Genomic DNA, 18,520 nt, shown 5'->3' on the forward strand with positions numbered 1-18,520 from the left:
AACGTAATCATTCTTGTTGCAAGATACCGTGGCCAGTGGATGAACTAAATGATTTATCTTGCTGTCTTTGTTTGTAATGAAAATTTGATCGACGTTCAAACATAAAAGTAGCGAAACATTAAAAATATAATGTCATCTAAGTGAAGTGCTGAACACTGAGGTTAACCATCTTATGAAACTCAAAACTTAATCTAGTCCATAAGCCACTTTAAATGATTACTGGAATCAAAACCTATTGTACCTTTCGACAAATGAGTTCTGATTAGTAACATGACCCAAGTTCTAGTGGTATCATACCTACTAGTGTATGTGTGACACAAAGAGGGGAAGATTAGATACACTAGAGACGCAAGCCTTTGAGGAAGAAAGGTGTTTAGGTACTGAGTGAAGTCCAGCATAGTAAGAGCATAAAAAGTCTGGAACGAGAAAAGGACATGTGATCCATTCAGCCCTTGTCTTCCAAAGATCATGTCCAGTCCATTCTACCTTGGGCTCTGAACAATGCCTCTGAACTCCCAGGGAAAGGCTCTGCTTTCCAAGAATTAAAACAAGCAAAATTCCAGATCACTTATCTAATCTTACATTATTGGTCCTTGGCTGGATGCTTTATCTAGTGATGGGTGTGGGAGAGTCACATACCCACTCATCTATGGAGAAACTCTTGTCTAGTATCGAGGCTTCCTTAAGCTATTTTAATTATATTTTCATGTTCTAAGATTATAGACTAAGTTAAATAACCTGGTTGAAATTGCGCTATGCATTTCTCTCCAGATTGTACATTGTCCCTTCTCAAATTTCTTTTTTCAATGCAAACCAATTTATAGTTTCACTCTTCTTGTTAGTTATTTTATTCTATGGTTCCTTTGCATGGGTACAATCAGCTTTTCAAACCCAAGCTAGTTGTCACCCACAACTTCTTGACTTAGCTCACTTTATCTGCTGCTCTTTTCACTTCTCTGCTTCTCTTCAGTCTTGCAGTCAATCTTCTTGAGATACATCCCAGGACATTAGTCTTGTTCATAACAGCTTAACTTGACAGGATATTTTCAGTAAACTATCAATATTCATATCTAATTCCTCGACCCTTTCTGCCCTTTTATATTTCTTCATCATGTACATGTTTCACCTTTCTTGTTTTAATGCCTACAATTCAATTGATGTTAAACCCTATCAGCTGTTCCTTAATACTTCTTAGCCACCCCTTTATTTAGCCCGGTTCCCTGGGGCTGCTGTGATCGTACCTTATATTCAACACATGTCCAAATCGATAGTGTAATCAGCAGCAGTCAGCATTTTTAGCAGACCATCCTTTGGATGAGATGTTAAACCTGTTCAGGTGGACATTAAAGATCCCATGGAACTATTGAAAAAGAGAGAGGAATTTGTCCTGCTGTCCTGACCAATTCCCCAAATAAAATTATTCCTTCCCCTCATCGCTCTTTGTAGCATCTTGTTGTATGCAAATTGTCTGTCTTGTTTCCCTACAGACTGCACTTTAAAGTGTATCCTTTAGAGAGCTTTGAGCCATCCTCCTGAGGTGGAATGTGCAAAATTGAACAAAATAATTATTATCAATAACGATACCAATAAACGTGATGCCCATTGTGAATTCTAATGTGTTTGTAGAAAATTAGGATAGGAAGAAAAATACTTGAGGCGGACAGCATGATAATTATCATTTAGCGTTCATTGAACTTAACTGTGTAATAAAAAAAATAAGCACATGGAAAAATGAATTATTGCTTAATCCTGCTGGAAGATAACAGCCCAAGTTCTGGTGAATTGCCAGCATATGTCACTTCAAACTGGATCTCCAACATTTGCTCTCAGACTGCATTGCGTTATGATTTTAATTCAGCTGATGTACTGGAATTGATTAATTCATTTTGGAGTTATATTATTGCATGATTTTGGAATAACTATGATCTTAAGGCTCTTCATGTAACATCCGTGGTTCAAAGCCATTTGTTTGCACAAGTTGAAAGAGAGGTTGGCATTCATTAATTGTGTACAGCTGAAAGAATGACAGACAATGAAAAGAACAAATAAAGAAGTTAAAGTTTTATTTAAAGTTTCAAGTTCGCAATTCATTACATCTGTGCTCAATTGAAAAATAAACACGGATCTGTTCAGTAATGCTAACAGTATATTGACAGAGGATTGCCTTTGCAATTTCCATTCACATCTTCAGATAAACCTTAGGGAAACAATTGGGTTGAAGGCTTTGGGAAACGACTGAGGCAAATCAGAGTTCTAAAGCCATATCTGACAAACAGTGTCTAAGGAAGCATACAAAATAAGTCATTAAGCACACCACAGTGGCTGCTATAAGTGTCTGAGAAATGAAAACAGAAAAAATAAAGGGATTATCAGCAATACAAATTGGATCTCTCAAAAAAACAAGCATGTTAAGATGTATATTAAAGCTAAGTCTGTAAGAATATGAATTACATTCTTGTCAAGGTTATCCGAGCTGATTGCCACTGCAATACAGTGCAAATTGCATATTTCACAACCACGCACACCAACCTATAGCTTGTAACAATATCCAGATAAAATGAGAGCAATGCAACAGATTGATCATTAAAATTGTGTGTTCTGTGATTCCATTAAATGCAAATGAGGGAGTAATTGTACACATGGGCTTGTGGAATTTGTTGGCAATGATTGGGAAGTGTTTGTTTGCTCATTCCAGCAATTAAAACATTTGAGAATTAGACCCCACAAGTCCAACTCTTTTTAATTGCTGCCAACACCACTTCTCACTAAAGAGGAGAAATGAAAAAAATACTGTTTCTGGGACACTGGTGTGTGCAATTGAGTATCATATTTTGCCCACAAAATAAACAGTCACTACACTTTACGATATATTCTGTGAAGCGCTTTGAAACGTCTCAACAATGAGATAAGGTGCTACATCAAATGCAAAGATTATCATAATTATTATTCTTTAATTCCACTTGGGTCTAGATTTAGTCTATTAACGTGGCAGTTTACAACATCCAGAAATTTAATAAATTCTTAAATAAGGCCTTAATTTTAAAGCTGTTGTTCCGTAAGGTCATTTTAAGAACTATAGAAAGCCGACTTCAAAGTTAAGGTTGATTTCGACTATTTGCTGAGGTACAGATGTTCTAAATTGCTACATTAATAGAGTAAATCTAGACACAAGTGGAACACCTCCTTCTAGATTCCTCAATCCCTCTTTTCCAAATAAACGACATAGATACATGGACATAGAAACAGGAATAGGCTATTCAGCCCCTTGAGCTTGTTCCACCATTTTATAAGATCATGGCTGATCTATACCTCAAGTCCAGTTGCCCGCCCATGCCTCATATCCTTTAATACTAGACCTAACAAATATTTATCTACTTCCATCTTGAATACATCCAGTCTCTTCTTGAATATGTCTATAATTACGTCCTCCAGATGTGAAAGGCACTATATAAATCCAATTTGTTGTTGTTGCTTTAATGACCTTCATGGTAATTTATTTTACAAGTCCAATATTCTTGATGTGTAACAGAAAAGTTCTGGCTGATTACTTTGCATATTGTAACTTCCTGATTTTTACCCTGGGTCTCCCATTGTTTGAAACATTTACCAAATGTAACAATTTCCCTGGATAAACATTGTCAATCTCCCTCATGATCTTGAAAGCTTTAATCAGGCCATCTTGAAATCCCCTGTATTTCAGAGAGAGAAAATCCAACTTCCTTAACTTTATCCTATAACTAGGGCTTCTGATTTTCATGTTTAGCTGATAAAAAACAATGAAACATTAAAAAAAGGAATTGGTGTTTGCCCAAAAACACCGGAACTGTTTGTTCAACTCAGAGATGAGGTTTTTTCTCTCTCACTCTGGGCAACACCTTGGTGAGCCAATTGCATATGAATCACTCTCGCTCTGGACCATGTGCGCAGATGAAATGTTTGTGCGTGAGATGAGGGAGGAACTGCACATATGTGGGGTCACCCCTCTCCCCTCCGTGTCACAGACGTGATGTCTCATTACAGGATCAAAAGCCCACCCCCCAACCTCGATTTATAAACACTCAAAAATTGCTAAAACTCCCGCCCCCCCCAAAATGAAATTGATAAACACTGAAAAACAGAAGCCCTACCGATAACATAGATTAATAAGACCTGGCATCATCTTGGATGATAACCCCTGTGGCCTCTCAAGGGCAACAAGATCAGGTGAAAACAAATTTATGCAGTCATCCAGATGTGATCTGACGAGCACCACATATAGAAATATAACTGCTGAATGCTAAATTTTGTTTGAGAAATAAAATTGCCACTGGATTTATTCCGCATGTTTGGTGACACACCGCCAAAGATAACTCAAGATTCAGTCAGCTTGAATCACGCTAAAGCACTGCTGATGACACCTGCAAAAGATGATTTCAGGAACAGTGCCATTCTTCCCCATTGCTGTATCACCGCTGGTTTAGCCTGGTTCAGTCAATAGTACTCTCATCTCTGAGTTCAAGCCTCGTCAGAACTTTGAGCTTATAGTTCTTGCTGACCCTCTAGTCCAGTCAGAGTTGCCGTCCTTCAAATACAATGTTACACTGAGGTCCTGACTGCTTGTTCAGGTGGACATTAAAGATCAAAAAAAAAAGGCAATTCTCCTAGTGTCCTGGCCAACAGTTCCCAGATAAAATTGCTCATTCACTTCATGGATGTTTGTTGGACATTGCTGTGTGCAAATTGGCTGCTGTTTGTTGGACATTGCTGTGTGCAAATTGGCTGCTGCATTCGTCGACAAATGTGCAGTCACGACACTTTGCAGTAAATCCTGTGACGCACTTTGAGACGTTTTGATGACGTTTGTATCAAATGGAAGGATTATTATATCAATGCTAAACTCTCCACTTGCAAAAAGTGTTTGTGTAATTACAGCCATGATGCAATGTATTTAAAGATTTTTATTAACCTCTCCCTTTAATTCACTTATCTGAAATTCATGCCCTCAAGTATTTTATAGCATTTTGGTACAGAACAGTACAGAACTTTTGAGTTACTACAGAAACAATTACATAATGTCACAAATCTGATTTCTCAGAAACATTAAGAAAATTGCAAAGATCAGTCATGAATCATCGTAAACTTTTGAAAAAGACACTTCCTGCCTATTAAAAACCCCAAAAATTGTTTTTTCAATTCTCTCTGAGTATACTCTGAGTTAATATGAAATGAGAGGATATGAAATAGCAGTTTGAAAGAAAGGCAAACAAGATTTGTACTTGGCTGTAGATAACAACACAATAGTACCCACATTTCATATAGTGCTTTATTATGTAAGATGGCTTAATGTTAGCAAATCTGTGACAACAACATATGAAAAAGAACAATGGGATTAATGCCCAATTCATTGGTTTTCCTTTTGTAACTTTGGAATCAGCACCAAAGAGGAGCAATAGAGAAAAAAAAATAGGGTGGAAGAAAATTGGGACTTTTGATGCATTAATTAACCACTGAACAAGCCATCTTGTCCATAATTTAAGACATTGTTTTTTCAGCCTGACTCCTTTATAATGGTTGGGTCTCAAGTCCACAGAGGGTGACATGAGAGTAATAGTTAGTAGGATATCAGCTTTACTTTGATTATTTTTGTTGAACGATATTGGTATCCCACTAAGTCCTCTAATGCCATGATCCATGGATTGGTGGCAGTATATTACTGTGGTCCACAAGTTGGCTTTCAGTCCAACTATTGTGACCGTGTTGGAGGGTTTGTAGCTATCGACTAGTTTATTTCGTTACTTATTGAGAGAGTGGAATTTTCAATAAAATGCTATTCAACACATCCCAACTCACAATTTACATTCCAATAAAGAAGAACCTGCACCTTTATAACACGCCTAAAATATAAATATCTCAAAGCGCTTCACAGTAATTATTGTCACGTGTATTGATTGTTTTTGCAAACAAAAATGGTCGTCATTTTATGCACACCAGTCACACAGAATGGCTAGTTTTTGAGAAGAGTAATGGAAACTTTAACATGCAATGAACAAGCAAACAGGATCTCGGATTTTAATCATCTTATCTGAAGGTCAGCACCTGCAACAATACAACATTCCCCAATTCTAGATAGTCTGTGAGCCCATTATGGCACTTGAACCAATATACTTGTAACCAAAAGCCAGTCTAACACCTAAAGTGTTACAAGAACAGAAGAACATTAAAGAAAAACTATTTGACTATTATTTCTAAGGGATCACAAACAAAACAGCATCCTAGTTAACTCAATTACTTCAACACCAAATGTACAACCTGTAATTTCTGGGTATGAATCTCAAGCAGACCTCTCAGCACTTTACCCTTTTTGAGTTCAGTAAAATGAACATCATGTGCAAAATATGTCCCCCTGGAGAGGGATGAAGTCTTAGTGGGGGTGAACTGGCTCTGAGGAGACACAGATCACAGAGTCAGGTTATTCTAAACAACACTCCAAGTTAGAATTAGAGTTGTAGACATGCCCTCAAGTCTGCATGCCAAAGACTCGATGGATAGACTGCTCCTGGCTGCACGGTTACAACGAAAACCATGAAAACACAAGACGCATCACAGGATATACTGTAATGTGGACTGACTGTGGATTTTGTAGGTGAAATGTGGTAACCAGATTGCGCACAACAATGTCCCACAGAGCTGTATGAAATGATCCACCAAAACCCCAGGAAGTCTATGTAATATTACAGACTTGTCAAATCCTGGCCAGTTGTATTCTATAGGTGGCATATCTATAATTTCAGGGGTAAAGGTTAAGCTGATGTTTACCTCATGCACTATCATTAAAAATAACCCTTTATCCTACTATTTTTAACAATCTTGGTACAGATAGACTCCATTATGAGTCATATAGATTATTTAAAAATCTTAGTCCATTCTCGTCTTATGATCTAGAAATCCCATCTTAACCTTCTTAACCAAATATTTATTAGTTCTCTTTTTAAATACTTTCAGCAATAAATTCTTCTGCTAAATTTTCTATACTTTTACTAATAATATAATAATAATAATAATAATAATAAACTAAGTTTAATTTAGTACCTTATCACATCATCAAGACTTCTCAAAGCCCTTCACAGGATATACTGTAATGTGAATTGACTGTGTATTTTGTGGGGGAAATATAGCAGCCAATTTGCGCACAGCAGTGTCCCACAAACAGCCATGTCGTGAGTTCCCAATTCATTTTTATTTGAGGGATTTGTTGCTCAAGAGAAACTTCCTTCTCTTTTCAAATGCTGCCTTTGAATTTTTAACATCCACCTGAAAAGGCAGGTTTAATGCCTCATTCAAAGGATGGCACCTCTGACAATGCAACACATCCCCAGCAGTGCATTGGAGTGTCATTTTAGACTATGTGATTCCAAGTCCCATGTGATTCCGACTCCCACTGCGAGGAAATGCTGGACTTCCTTGAGTCCGAATCAAGGGAATCCACTCAGCTGCCATTGCCCTCCCAATTTCCATTCCCTCCCTACCACCCCCCCACACTCCACTACTACCCATGCCTCCTTCCACACCTTTGAACCTGTCACCCTCTCCTCTGTCATCAGCACCATATCCTCCATGAAGCTCACCACCCCCACCCCTCTCCTTAAATCCCAGCTCCACCTTCTTGCCCCACTGCTCGCCGACATCATCAACCTCTCCCTGTCATCTAGCACTGTTCCTAGCCCCCTCAAAACAGCCACTATCATCCCCACCTTGAAGAAACCTTCCCTTGACCCATCACAGCTATCCAGCTACCAGCCCATCTCCCATCTCCCTTTTTCCCTGGGCTGGTAGCTGGATCCTTGAGAGAGCCATTGCCTCCCAGGTTCACTCTTTCCTCTCCTCCCACTCCCTCCATGAGCCCCTCCAATCGGGTTTCCGCGCTGTCCACAGTACGGAAACTGCTCTGGTCAAAGTCACAAATGACATCCTGTCATGTGTGACCAGGGTTCCCTCTGCCTCTTCGTCCTCCTCGATCTCTCCACTGTCTTTGATACTGTGGACCACTCAATCCTCCTCCATCGCCTCTCCTCCCATCTCAACCTTCAAGGTTCTGTCCTTGACTGGTTCAGGTCCTACAATTCACACTGCATCCACTTCGTCGCAGCAAATGGCTTTTCCTCCAGCTCCTGCACTGTCTTGTGCGGCGTTCCTCAGGACTCTGTCCTCGGTCCCCTCCTTTTCACCCTCTACATGCTCCCCCTTGGTGACATAAGAACGTAAGAACATAAGAATTCGGAGCAGGAGTAGGACATTCGGCCCCTCGAGCCTGCCCCGCTATTTGATAAGATCATGGCTGATCTTCTGACCTAACTCTAATTACTTGCCCTATCCCCATATCCCCTAATCCCTCTATTTTTTTAAAATTTATCAGCCTCAGACTTGAAAATGTTCAAGGACTACAGCCTTCTGGGGTAGTGAATTCCATAAAAACACTACCCTCTGAGTGAAGAAATGTTTCCTCAACTCTGTTCTAAAAGGCTGACCCTCAGGCTGCCGAAGCCCTCACCCACGCATTTGTCACATCAAGGCTCGATTATGGAAACTCCCTCCTCATCAGCCTTCCCAACTCTTCCCTTCACAAGCTGCAGATCATCCAAAACTCCGCAGCTCATGTACTCTTACGTACCAGCCTCCGTGACCCCATCACTCCCACCCTCGCCCAATTCCACTGGCTCCCCATCCCTCAGAAGTTGGAATTCAGGATCCTCGTCCTCACTTTCAAGGCCACTTTCACTTTTCCATGGCCTTGCCCCCTTCTACCTCTCTGACCTGATGACTCCCTACCAACCTGCCCGCTCCCTCCGGTCAGCTGGCTCCAGACTGCTCCATGTCTCCCGCCCGACCGCCCTACCATCAGTGGCCGAGCTTTCAGCCTCTCAACCCCCACACTCTGGAACTCCATCCCACAGTTCCTTCACCTTGCTTCCTCTCTTGCCTCCTTCAAGGCCAGTCTCAAGACCCTCCTCTTCAATCGTGCCTTCAGTCGCCCTCCCACATCTCTGCCTTCCCTCATCCCTACCCCACCACTCCCCCATACTCGGGTCCTGACCCCTGACTGTCCAGCGCCTTGGGATGTCCTCCCAACATGAAAGGCGCACTATAAATGATGGGACCCACAACAACAGCGACATCAAATTACACTCCTGACTCAGAGGCAAAAGTGCTACCACGGCACCAGGCTGACACAATCAATGTACATCCTAAGATAACTGAGGCAGTTCAATATGATACCTTTTTTCCTCAATTTATATTGGTTGAGCAGTACATACCCACCCAGAACAGAAACAGGGCTCTCTCAATATACACTCTCAATATAATTCCAGATGTCCCATTGATTTCCCAGGACTTGTACAGGCAAGTAACTTTGAAATGTTTGCTGTATTTATAGCGTGTTCTCCAAACATGGTTTGATTACATTTGGCAGAATAGTGGTTGAGTGCATTAGTTGGAACCAAAACTTGTTTTAAGTGCTGTAAATATATGTATGTCTTGTGCCATAGGCTTTTTATGTATACTTGTCTCCCTACTAATCTTATTCAGCATTGCCTGGGCACAGTTCACTTTCACAGGCCTGATTTCAGTCCCTAAGCTGTGGTTCTGCAACAATGTGAATGTCAGGGAAATACACTAGTTTGATGAAAGCCCATTTCCTTCTACAGTTTTGATGCCAACATAAAGGTAATTGAAGCAGCGGGGAAATGCAAATTAGTCAGACTGGAGCCTGCGGAGTGTTTATGAGGATTCACTGAATGGGTGTGTGTGGGCAGGTGGATTCTCTGATCGTGCCTGTGCACAATTTCCACGGTGATGAGTGTGGCCAATGTCATACAAACTGCATTTAGCCATCACACTATTAACACATGCTGAGCCATGATTATCAGGTCACTTGCATTGTTCCCAGTGGCGTTTTTACTGTTGACTGGACAAAGCATTCACCTGTGAAAAAACAAAGAGTTTTTTAAAAATATATATTTTTATATTTCCTGTACCAAACAGCTTTGTTCCAAACAGCAGAAAGTGACATGAGTTGAAGAAATATTTATAGGGGGGTTAAACGGCCTTGGTCCATTTGCTGTGGTGATAGTGTTTTGATATTTAAAGCCCCTTTTAGCATTTTTCTGATCAGCCGGGATTTATTGAAAAAAACAGCTTTTAATACTTATTGGTACATCTGAATTTCCGATATGTTTGCTTTTCAGAAGCCATATTATCCGATGTTATACTGCTCTGATTGCAAAGCTCCAGTCCTATCCTGGCTGTGAACCCATCTGAATGACAGTGAACTCATCAAACAAACGTTCAGGACCTTCTGCGGCAATATTGATTGTTCCGAACACAAATGGTGTTTAATTTATGAGGCTGTGAGCTACCAGATCAAATCACGGTGCTACAAATACTGGGGAACCATTACCAAAGTAACCGTCATGGAAAATATCAATATGAGATCATTGTCTAAGAATTATAGCATAGGATAGAAGTTCTTATCATGTAAATTAAGTGAAGCAGAAGCACTGGTTTTATCAGAGATTAATTCAACTAATCCTTTTATTTACAATATTTGGGGTGGGTAATCCCATGTTCTTTGCATTCCAGATACCTATGGGTCACATAAACTGTTTTCCTTCAACTAATCCTATCAATTGAATCTTTTGGAGTAACTGTTTCCTAATGTTTTCCACAGGAAATGTGCGCTTCTGGGACATTAAGAGGCTTTAAGAGAATTACGGGGAATTAAAACCAGTTTTTGTCACAGCTTGCTGTCGCTACAGATAAATAGTTTACCAATTTAAAAGCTGGGTATGCAGAAGGTAGACGGCGGAAGGGAAGATTCACTGCCTGTATGGAAATTGGATAGGTTGCTGTTACAGCAGATGAGATTAAACCATTTTAAAAAAGAATTAAAGTCTATGAGCTAACCCGAACCATATGGGAGCAGCGGCAATCCTTCGTTACACGTGTGGAAAATGGAGAGATTTGTTGATCAACAGCTTGTACATACGTATGTGATCTGAATGGAAAATAAGACAAGTGCAACATTTCCTCACAGTTGAAGCTCCTCCATTCCCAAACCAGATTAGAATTTGGATGTCAGATAAAGACACAGCGGTTTTAGCTGGTGAAACTCCACCCATGTACCTCAACTCACACTCTGGGGTCCCCAAGTCTTGTCAACCTGTGTCTAATAATCTCTGGAATTAGGTAAGTAGGATGCATCCCTCCGGGGAGAGAGTGTGCATTCCATTCCAATAAACATCACTGGAATCTCCATGTGTAGGTGGGATGCATTAATTTGGTCTGGATACTCTTAAGTATGGTGATGGGTTTCCACATGTGTCAGAAACCCGGCTGACCAAAAATAACAGCTAACATTTCTGATCCTTTGCTGTTTTAATTAGGAACAAATGAAAACAGAAACAGGATGAGGCCATTTACCCCATTCATGCCTGTTCCACCAGGTTATTATATTTGCCCTATCACCATGCCTTAATACTCTACTGTTCAAGTATCTGTCGATCTCTCATTTAAACATCTCTATTCATTCCTCTTTTACAGCTTTGGGGACAAACCATTCCACAGAAACAAATGCTTCCTGGCCCAAGTTCTAACTGCCTCAGTTCTGATTTAAGGGTTATGCCCCTTGTAATTAATAATAATAAAATAATAATCCTTACATTTCATGTAGCACCTTATCACATTATTGAGACATCTCAAGTCGCTTCATAGAATATATTGTAAAGTGGAGTAACTGTGTATTTTGTGGGCAAAACACAGCAGCCAATTGTGTGCAGCAATGTTCCACAAACAGTCGTGGATTGAATGATCAATTTTTTTGGGGGGCCGAATGGTATTAATAGAAAGTGATCTGCCAATTGATTATCAAAAGCAAGAGTTGTCCATTGTCTAACATGTCAGGTACATGTTCGATTACAATCATTATTTAATTATGGTCAATCAAATCACCCCTTAACCACTTCTGCTCCAAGGAACATAAGCCCTTTCTACAGAGGCTCTCATCACAGCTGAGCCCATTCAACTCAAGTATTAATCCAATTGTTGCTGGACACCCTCCAAAGCTAGCACATTAATCTATCTAATTGTGGTGTTTGTTTATTTCTATTTTCCTTTCCAATTTACAGATCAGGCTGTTTTGGATCACTGTTTTCTTGTACACTGCCAGTTAATGTAACAATATCAATAGAAACCATCCTAAACAAAGGGTCTCATTTGCATTACTTCTCAATAGATTTCTTAAGAAGAAATGTGTCAGGATAGGGTTTTTAAAAGATCACATGTGCTGATGAAAAGGAATGTATTCAGTGATGTTTCAGAAATTCAATGATGCATCTTTTCAGCACTTGTTGTTTTAGAAATTTGATGATTACAAATTTCTTATTAAGAAATCCTGTTGAGAAACATCGCAAATTAGATCAGATGATGGATGCAAGGTTCGAAAATCCAGTCAATCCAAAACTCTGTCACCCGCATCTCACTTGCGCTAAACTCCGTACCCCATCACACCAGTTCTAGCCAGAATCAACTGCCTCCTGCTTGACGCTCACGTCCTCCATTCCACCATCGGTGACCACGCTTTCAGCCACTACACCCCAAAACTCTGGAACCCTCTACCTCAATCCCTCCTTCCCCACCTTCAGATTGCGCGTGAAGACCTTCTTCAATCGTGCTTACGATCACCTCCTCCCGCTGATCAGCTTGGCATCATGCTCCCCAACTTGGATAGTCTGTGTGAGGAACATTATATAAATGCAAGCTGTTGTAATTGTTGTATTATATTTTGCTTGAATCTATCGAAATCATAAACCCATAATAAACAGATCCAAAGAAAAACGTATAATGTGTTTAATCTTCATGTGTCTAATCACTTTAATGGTATTTTGCTTTCATATTATAACACTTCACTGATGATCCTGTTTCTGTTTTGTTTCATATAGCAGGGATTTGCCAACTTTAAACTTAATAATAATAATCCTTGCATTTGCAGTGTCTTTCACGTCAGGAGGACATCTCAAGACATTTCACAAGATTTACTGTCAAGTGGAGTGACTGTGTATTTGTGGGCCAATGTAGCAGCCAATTTGTATACAGCAGCATCCCACAAATAGCATGAAGGGAATGATGAATTTGATAAGGGTGATCGTTGGCCAGGACACCAGGAGAAATTCCCTTCTCGTTTTGCATACTGCCAGATCTTCAAATTCCACTGAATAGACAGACAAAGGGCTTCACAGAATATGGTGTAAAGTGAATTAATTGTATATTTTGTGGGCAAAATGTCACATTTATATGTGATAAATCAAAGTAATACGAATGTTAGCATTAAAATTGATTCTCACAAGATTTATTCTCATTACTCTTACAATGTACAGCACAAATTCCAAATACTTAAATACAAGAAATTGATTATCTGCTGTATTGAACGCACACCCATATCCCCCATTCTTGTCAAACTTCAATGACTCCCAATATCTCAGCGGATTGATTTTAATATCATTGGCTTGGTTTATGTTTTTGATAAATATGAATCAAAAAACCTCAGAAGCCATTCTGGGAGCTACAATTTTGCAAAACAAAACATACTCGCTTCAAATTGTTAAACACAGAGCAGATGCTGGAATCTGAAAAGATAAAGCTATCAGAAGGGATGGTAATGCTGTGCGGATGGACAGTGGGATGGATATTCTGGAAGAATAAGTTCAGATGGGTCGAAGGGTCTTGTTCATCCAAGCCAATCTTGTAATTTTGTGAAGTGCTGTTGCCTAGTAAGCAGTAGTCAACACCAACAATAGTATTAAAAAGCCACAAGCAATATGCTATTGTGTCCAAAGTGGTAGCCATGTATTTGTACCCACAGTCTTCTCTCCCGACCACAGACACACACAGTGAGTTCCTGATCTTACTCAGAATGTAGAAGCATTAAACGAGAGACAAACACATGATCACAGGTAGGTAAGCAGCATAGCTCCTCAATGTTCCTCAACTATTAGGTAGAGGATAGTTCTGTCCATTCATTTCAATGACGATTCCTAACCGAATCAGTTACTTTTATTACTCATGATTTCAATGCGGATCAATGAGCACCCACCCTACTGTTCTCTCATCACAGGAGTCCAGTGCCCTGGCAACCTATTCTAATCATTAATTACCCTCTTAGTAAAGAAAATCTTCTTGGTACATCCTAACATATTGTTCTGAGTTTACTTGCTGAATCCCATTTAAAATATATGCACCTCTTTAAGTTCCCTTGTGAAGGTTGAGAGCCCGAGCTGGTCTAGGCATTGTTTGTAGCTCATTCTTCTACATAGGAACATAGGAACACAAAGAGGTTGTTCAGCCCTTCAAGCCTGTTCCTTATTTAATTAGAACATGGCTGATCTGTACCTCAACTAATCCACTCAATTCCAATTTCCTGCTTTCTCCTCCTATCCCTTAATATCCTGACCTAACAAAAATCTCTCAACCTCACACTTGAAGGTGTGGATGGATACAGCATCCACAGCCTTTTCGGGGAGAGAATTCCAGATTTCTACCACCCTTTTAGTGAAAAAATGCTTCTTGATTTCACTCTTAAATGGTTTGCTTCTAATTTTAAGACTATGGCCCTTTGTTTGGATTCCCCCATCAGAGGAAATAGTTTCTCTCTATCTACCCTATCAAATCCCTTTATCATGTTAAATAACTCAATCAAATCACCCCTCAACCTTCTAAACTCAAGGGAATACAATCTAAGTTTATGCTTTCCTCGTAACTTAGCTCTTTTATGCCTAGTAACATTCTGGTGAACCTGTGCTGCACCCCCTCCAGGGCCAATATATCTTTCCTGAGATGTGGTGCCCAAAACTGAATGCATTCTCCAGATGAAGTCTGACTAATGCTCTATACAGCTGAAACATAATTTCTTCCCCTTTGTATTCCAGGCCCCTTGAGATAAAGGCCAACAGTCCATTCACCTTTTTGTTTATGTTTTGCACCTGGGAACTCGTTTTTAGTGATTTGTGAAGATGGACACCCTCCACAGTTCTTAATTTCTCCCCAATAAGAAAATGTTCTGTTTTATCTTTTTTCGGTCTAGTGTGGATGACTTCACACTTTCCTATATTGAATTCCATCTGCCACAGCTTTGCCCACTCACTTAATCTACCTACGTCCCTTTGTAACTTCCTACTCCCATCTACACAACTTACTGAGCCTCCTAGCTTAGTGTCGTCTGCAAACTTGGATATAAAAGTTTCTATTCCTTCAACCAAGTCATTTATATATATGGCAAGTAGCTGGGGTCCTGGTACAGACCCCTGGGGGACACCACTTGTCACGTCCCGGCAATCAGAGAATGTTCCACTTATCTCTACTCTCTGTTGCCTCCCAACCAATTACCAAGTCACGTCACAAGGTTACGTCCGACTCCACGCACTTCCATTTTCGCTAATAATCTTTTGTGTGGAACACATGTTGTGCTAATACGAGGGATCATCATTTTTGCTTGACTTCCACTGAAAATATTGGTTCTAAAACTTATTTATTGCAGTCGAAAGCTGAGCTACTGGGTGGTGCCCCATCCTGAAGTGGACAATGAGCAGGAAAGCAAACAATATCTGTAGGACTGATGGCAACCATGGGGAGTTTCATGGGTAGCACTAGGATTGAAAAGTTGTTTGAATGACAAACCTTTACGTCACTGGCCATTTCATAAGGAACCACACAATGCAACTGCTACACTGATTCACAAGATCTGGAATTCAACCTGAGATGTCCTTTAACCTGATGTATCGACAGTCCAATGTGGCCATCTGTGTGCCAGCAAGTCTAATGGGCACCTTAGACCAGCGCCTTGGGAATTCCTCCCAGTGTGAAAGGCGCTATACAAGTGTAATTTAGTTGTTGTTGCTGTTGTTTTGAGCACACCCACTCTGACAGAGTCGGAGATGTCCACACCCATGGATAATCCTCAGGTATTGATCACCTTCAATTATTGACTTTAATTATTCGCCTTTAATTAATTATAGTATCTTGAAATCATTTATCAATAATGTGATAATTATCACCAAGGTTAAGATTGCTATTTTCACCCAAACCTGCCTTAGCAACTTTACTTTGCAATTTGTAAATAAACAATAAAAGATTATGGATCGGATTTAATTCAAAATTTGAGAACAGGACTGAGAATCCCAACAAACAGGAAAAGATGTTTGCCTTGATCTTCAAACTCGATCCTCACACATCCTTAAATCCCTTCATGCCCTGGAACCACCGTACCTCACCGACCTGTTTCTCCCTAACTGCTGCCTCCGCTCGACTGGCTCAAGCCTCCTGCTTGTCCCTTGTGTCCTTCATTCCACCATTGGTGCCCGTGCTTTCAGCCACTATGCCCTGAAGCTCTGTAACACTCTCCCCGCCTTGCACCCTCATTCCCCATCTTCAGTTGGTACTCTACTTTTCAACAGTGCCTACAGTCACCTCCCACCAGTTTGACATTGTGCTCCGCCACAGTCAAGCGCTCTGGGACGCTATCTGGTGTGAAAGGCGCTATATAAATGCAAATTGATGTTGTTGCCTTTGCAAGAGTTGCATTGCAATGCAGTTACATAACCCAATAATTTTCACGCTGCTTTCTAAAATTCATATCTCTGCATTGCCTTGTCAGTACCTATTTCTTTTGGACTATCTATCTCATTGAGGCATGCGTTATGGGGTGTTTTTTTACTGTGAGTTCACACAAAGGACCAAGCAATTCGAGTTCACACGAAGGAACCAAGCAATTCCCAAGCACATAATTTTGCAGCGAAGCACTCAAACATTATAAGCACACTTGTGATGACCTTCAGTCAGTGCAGCTGGCTACAGAATACATTAGTCACGAGATTGCCCTTAGCAAGCCATAAGAACCTTTTAAATACTAGCCACCATCAGAAATTAGAACAGGACTGATAATGCATTTTTTTGAAATGTCAGTGATAGTATCTTTACAAATAGAATACTTTTGCATTATTATAGTTAGTTTATACTGTTTAATGTGAACAGAAATGCTTTGCTTGAGTAGGACTGTCCCAAATGTTTGTAAAAAGATTTATGCAGTTACACAGCAGGCACTTTGTTCAATGATTCCCCCTTGTGCCATTATCTCAGCTTTATGCGGTGACCCCTGTGAGAAGCTGCATTTAAGACTGGCCAGTGTAATGTTGAATAAAGTACTGTGGAGTCTACCGTTGTCTATGGTGAGCTGTGATCTTATTGCTATATTAGCACTGGGTGGTAAAGAGACTCTGTCCTCAAGCCATTTCCTGCTGTGTAAATCCCCAGATTTACATGAAGTGCTTCAGCCTTTGATGCTTTTTATGTAAATCCAGAGAAAGGGAATGGCAGATGGCAGTAACTGGCTGCTCATAATATTAGACTTTCAGTTCAGAAGCGCTCTGAGGCCAAACCAAGCAAACCTAAACATCACTCTGAGCACTCGAAGCGATTTGTTTGCAAATTGCTCCACTAAGCCCCCGCACCCCCCCACCCCCCCACACACATACACACACCACTATCAACACCACCATCATCAACAGTTGACGTTTTGTACATATCACTGTGTGTCAGTGTGGCTCAGCTGGTATCACTCTTGCCTCTGGCTTAGAATATGCATTCAGGCCCCAAATCAGGAGTTTGAGCTCTTATTCTGAGCTGTTACTCAGAGGTGCCGTCCTGTGGCCCCATTTGTCAGGTGGCTGTTAACGATTCTGTTACACTATTTGGAAAGAATTTGACTTGGCTAACAATTTTTCATGGAAATCAGTCATTCACACAATGACTGTTTGAAGACCTCGCTGTATGCAAAAGCCATGTCGTCCTGAATTTTATCAGTGTGAATTGTATGCAAATGCCTTGTTTGTCTACAAATACACAGTCAAAGCACATTACTTGTGAACCACTTTGGGCCATTTTAATGTTGCAGGAGCTACATCAAATGCTAGGATTATTTTTTGTTTGGTCAGCTGTGTGTTGGACGCATGAAGAAACCCATCACCTTGTTTAAGAGTAACCAATCCAGATTTAGAATTCTACATACATATCCCACCTACTCTGTATTGGAATGCACAAACTCTCCCTAGAGGAACACATCCTGCTTACCTGATTCCAGAGTATTGGTGCAAGTTGGCTGGAGCCCCACAATGAGAGCACTATCTCACAAGCGTTTTTCTTGCCGCTTGACTCTTCCTGTTAAGGCTTTGGCTTGCAGGGTGAACAGGAGTGAGTGGGAACAATCCTGGATCTCAGTGACTATTCTGCCCCTTCAAATCCTGCTCTTGAGCCAGATTGACTGGTCTGTCACCAGCAGTCTCCTAGGGTACTGTGGACCCGGCTGGCTCAGGAACTGGACTACCGAGACCACCACAGAGCTTGACTCAATTCTGACATTCCGTTGCCAAATTTGTTACAGTGGAGGCAGTTCAGCTCCAAGGAGACCCCATTTATCCCCACCCAACCAAGGATATAGTCA

Source organism: Callorhinchus milii, unplaced genomic scaffold (assembly GCF_018977255.1).
Source record: "Callorhinchus milii isolate IMCB2004 unplaced genomic scaffold, IMCB_Cmil_1.0 Scaffold1, whole genome shotgun sequence".
Classification (NCBI taxonomy): domain Eukaryota; kingdom Metazoa; phylum Chordata; class Chondrichthyes; order Chimaeriformes; family Callorhinchidae; genus Callorhinchus; species Callorhinchus milii.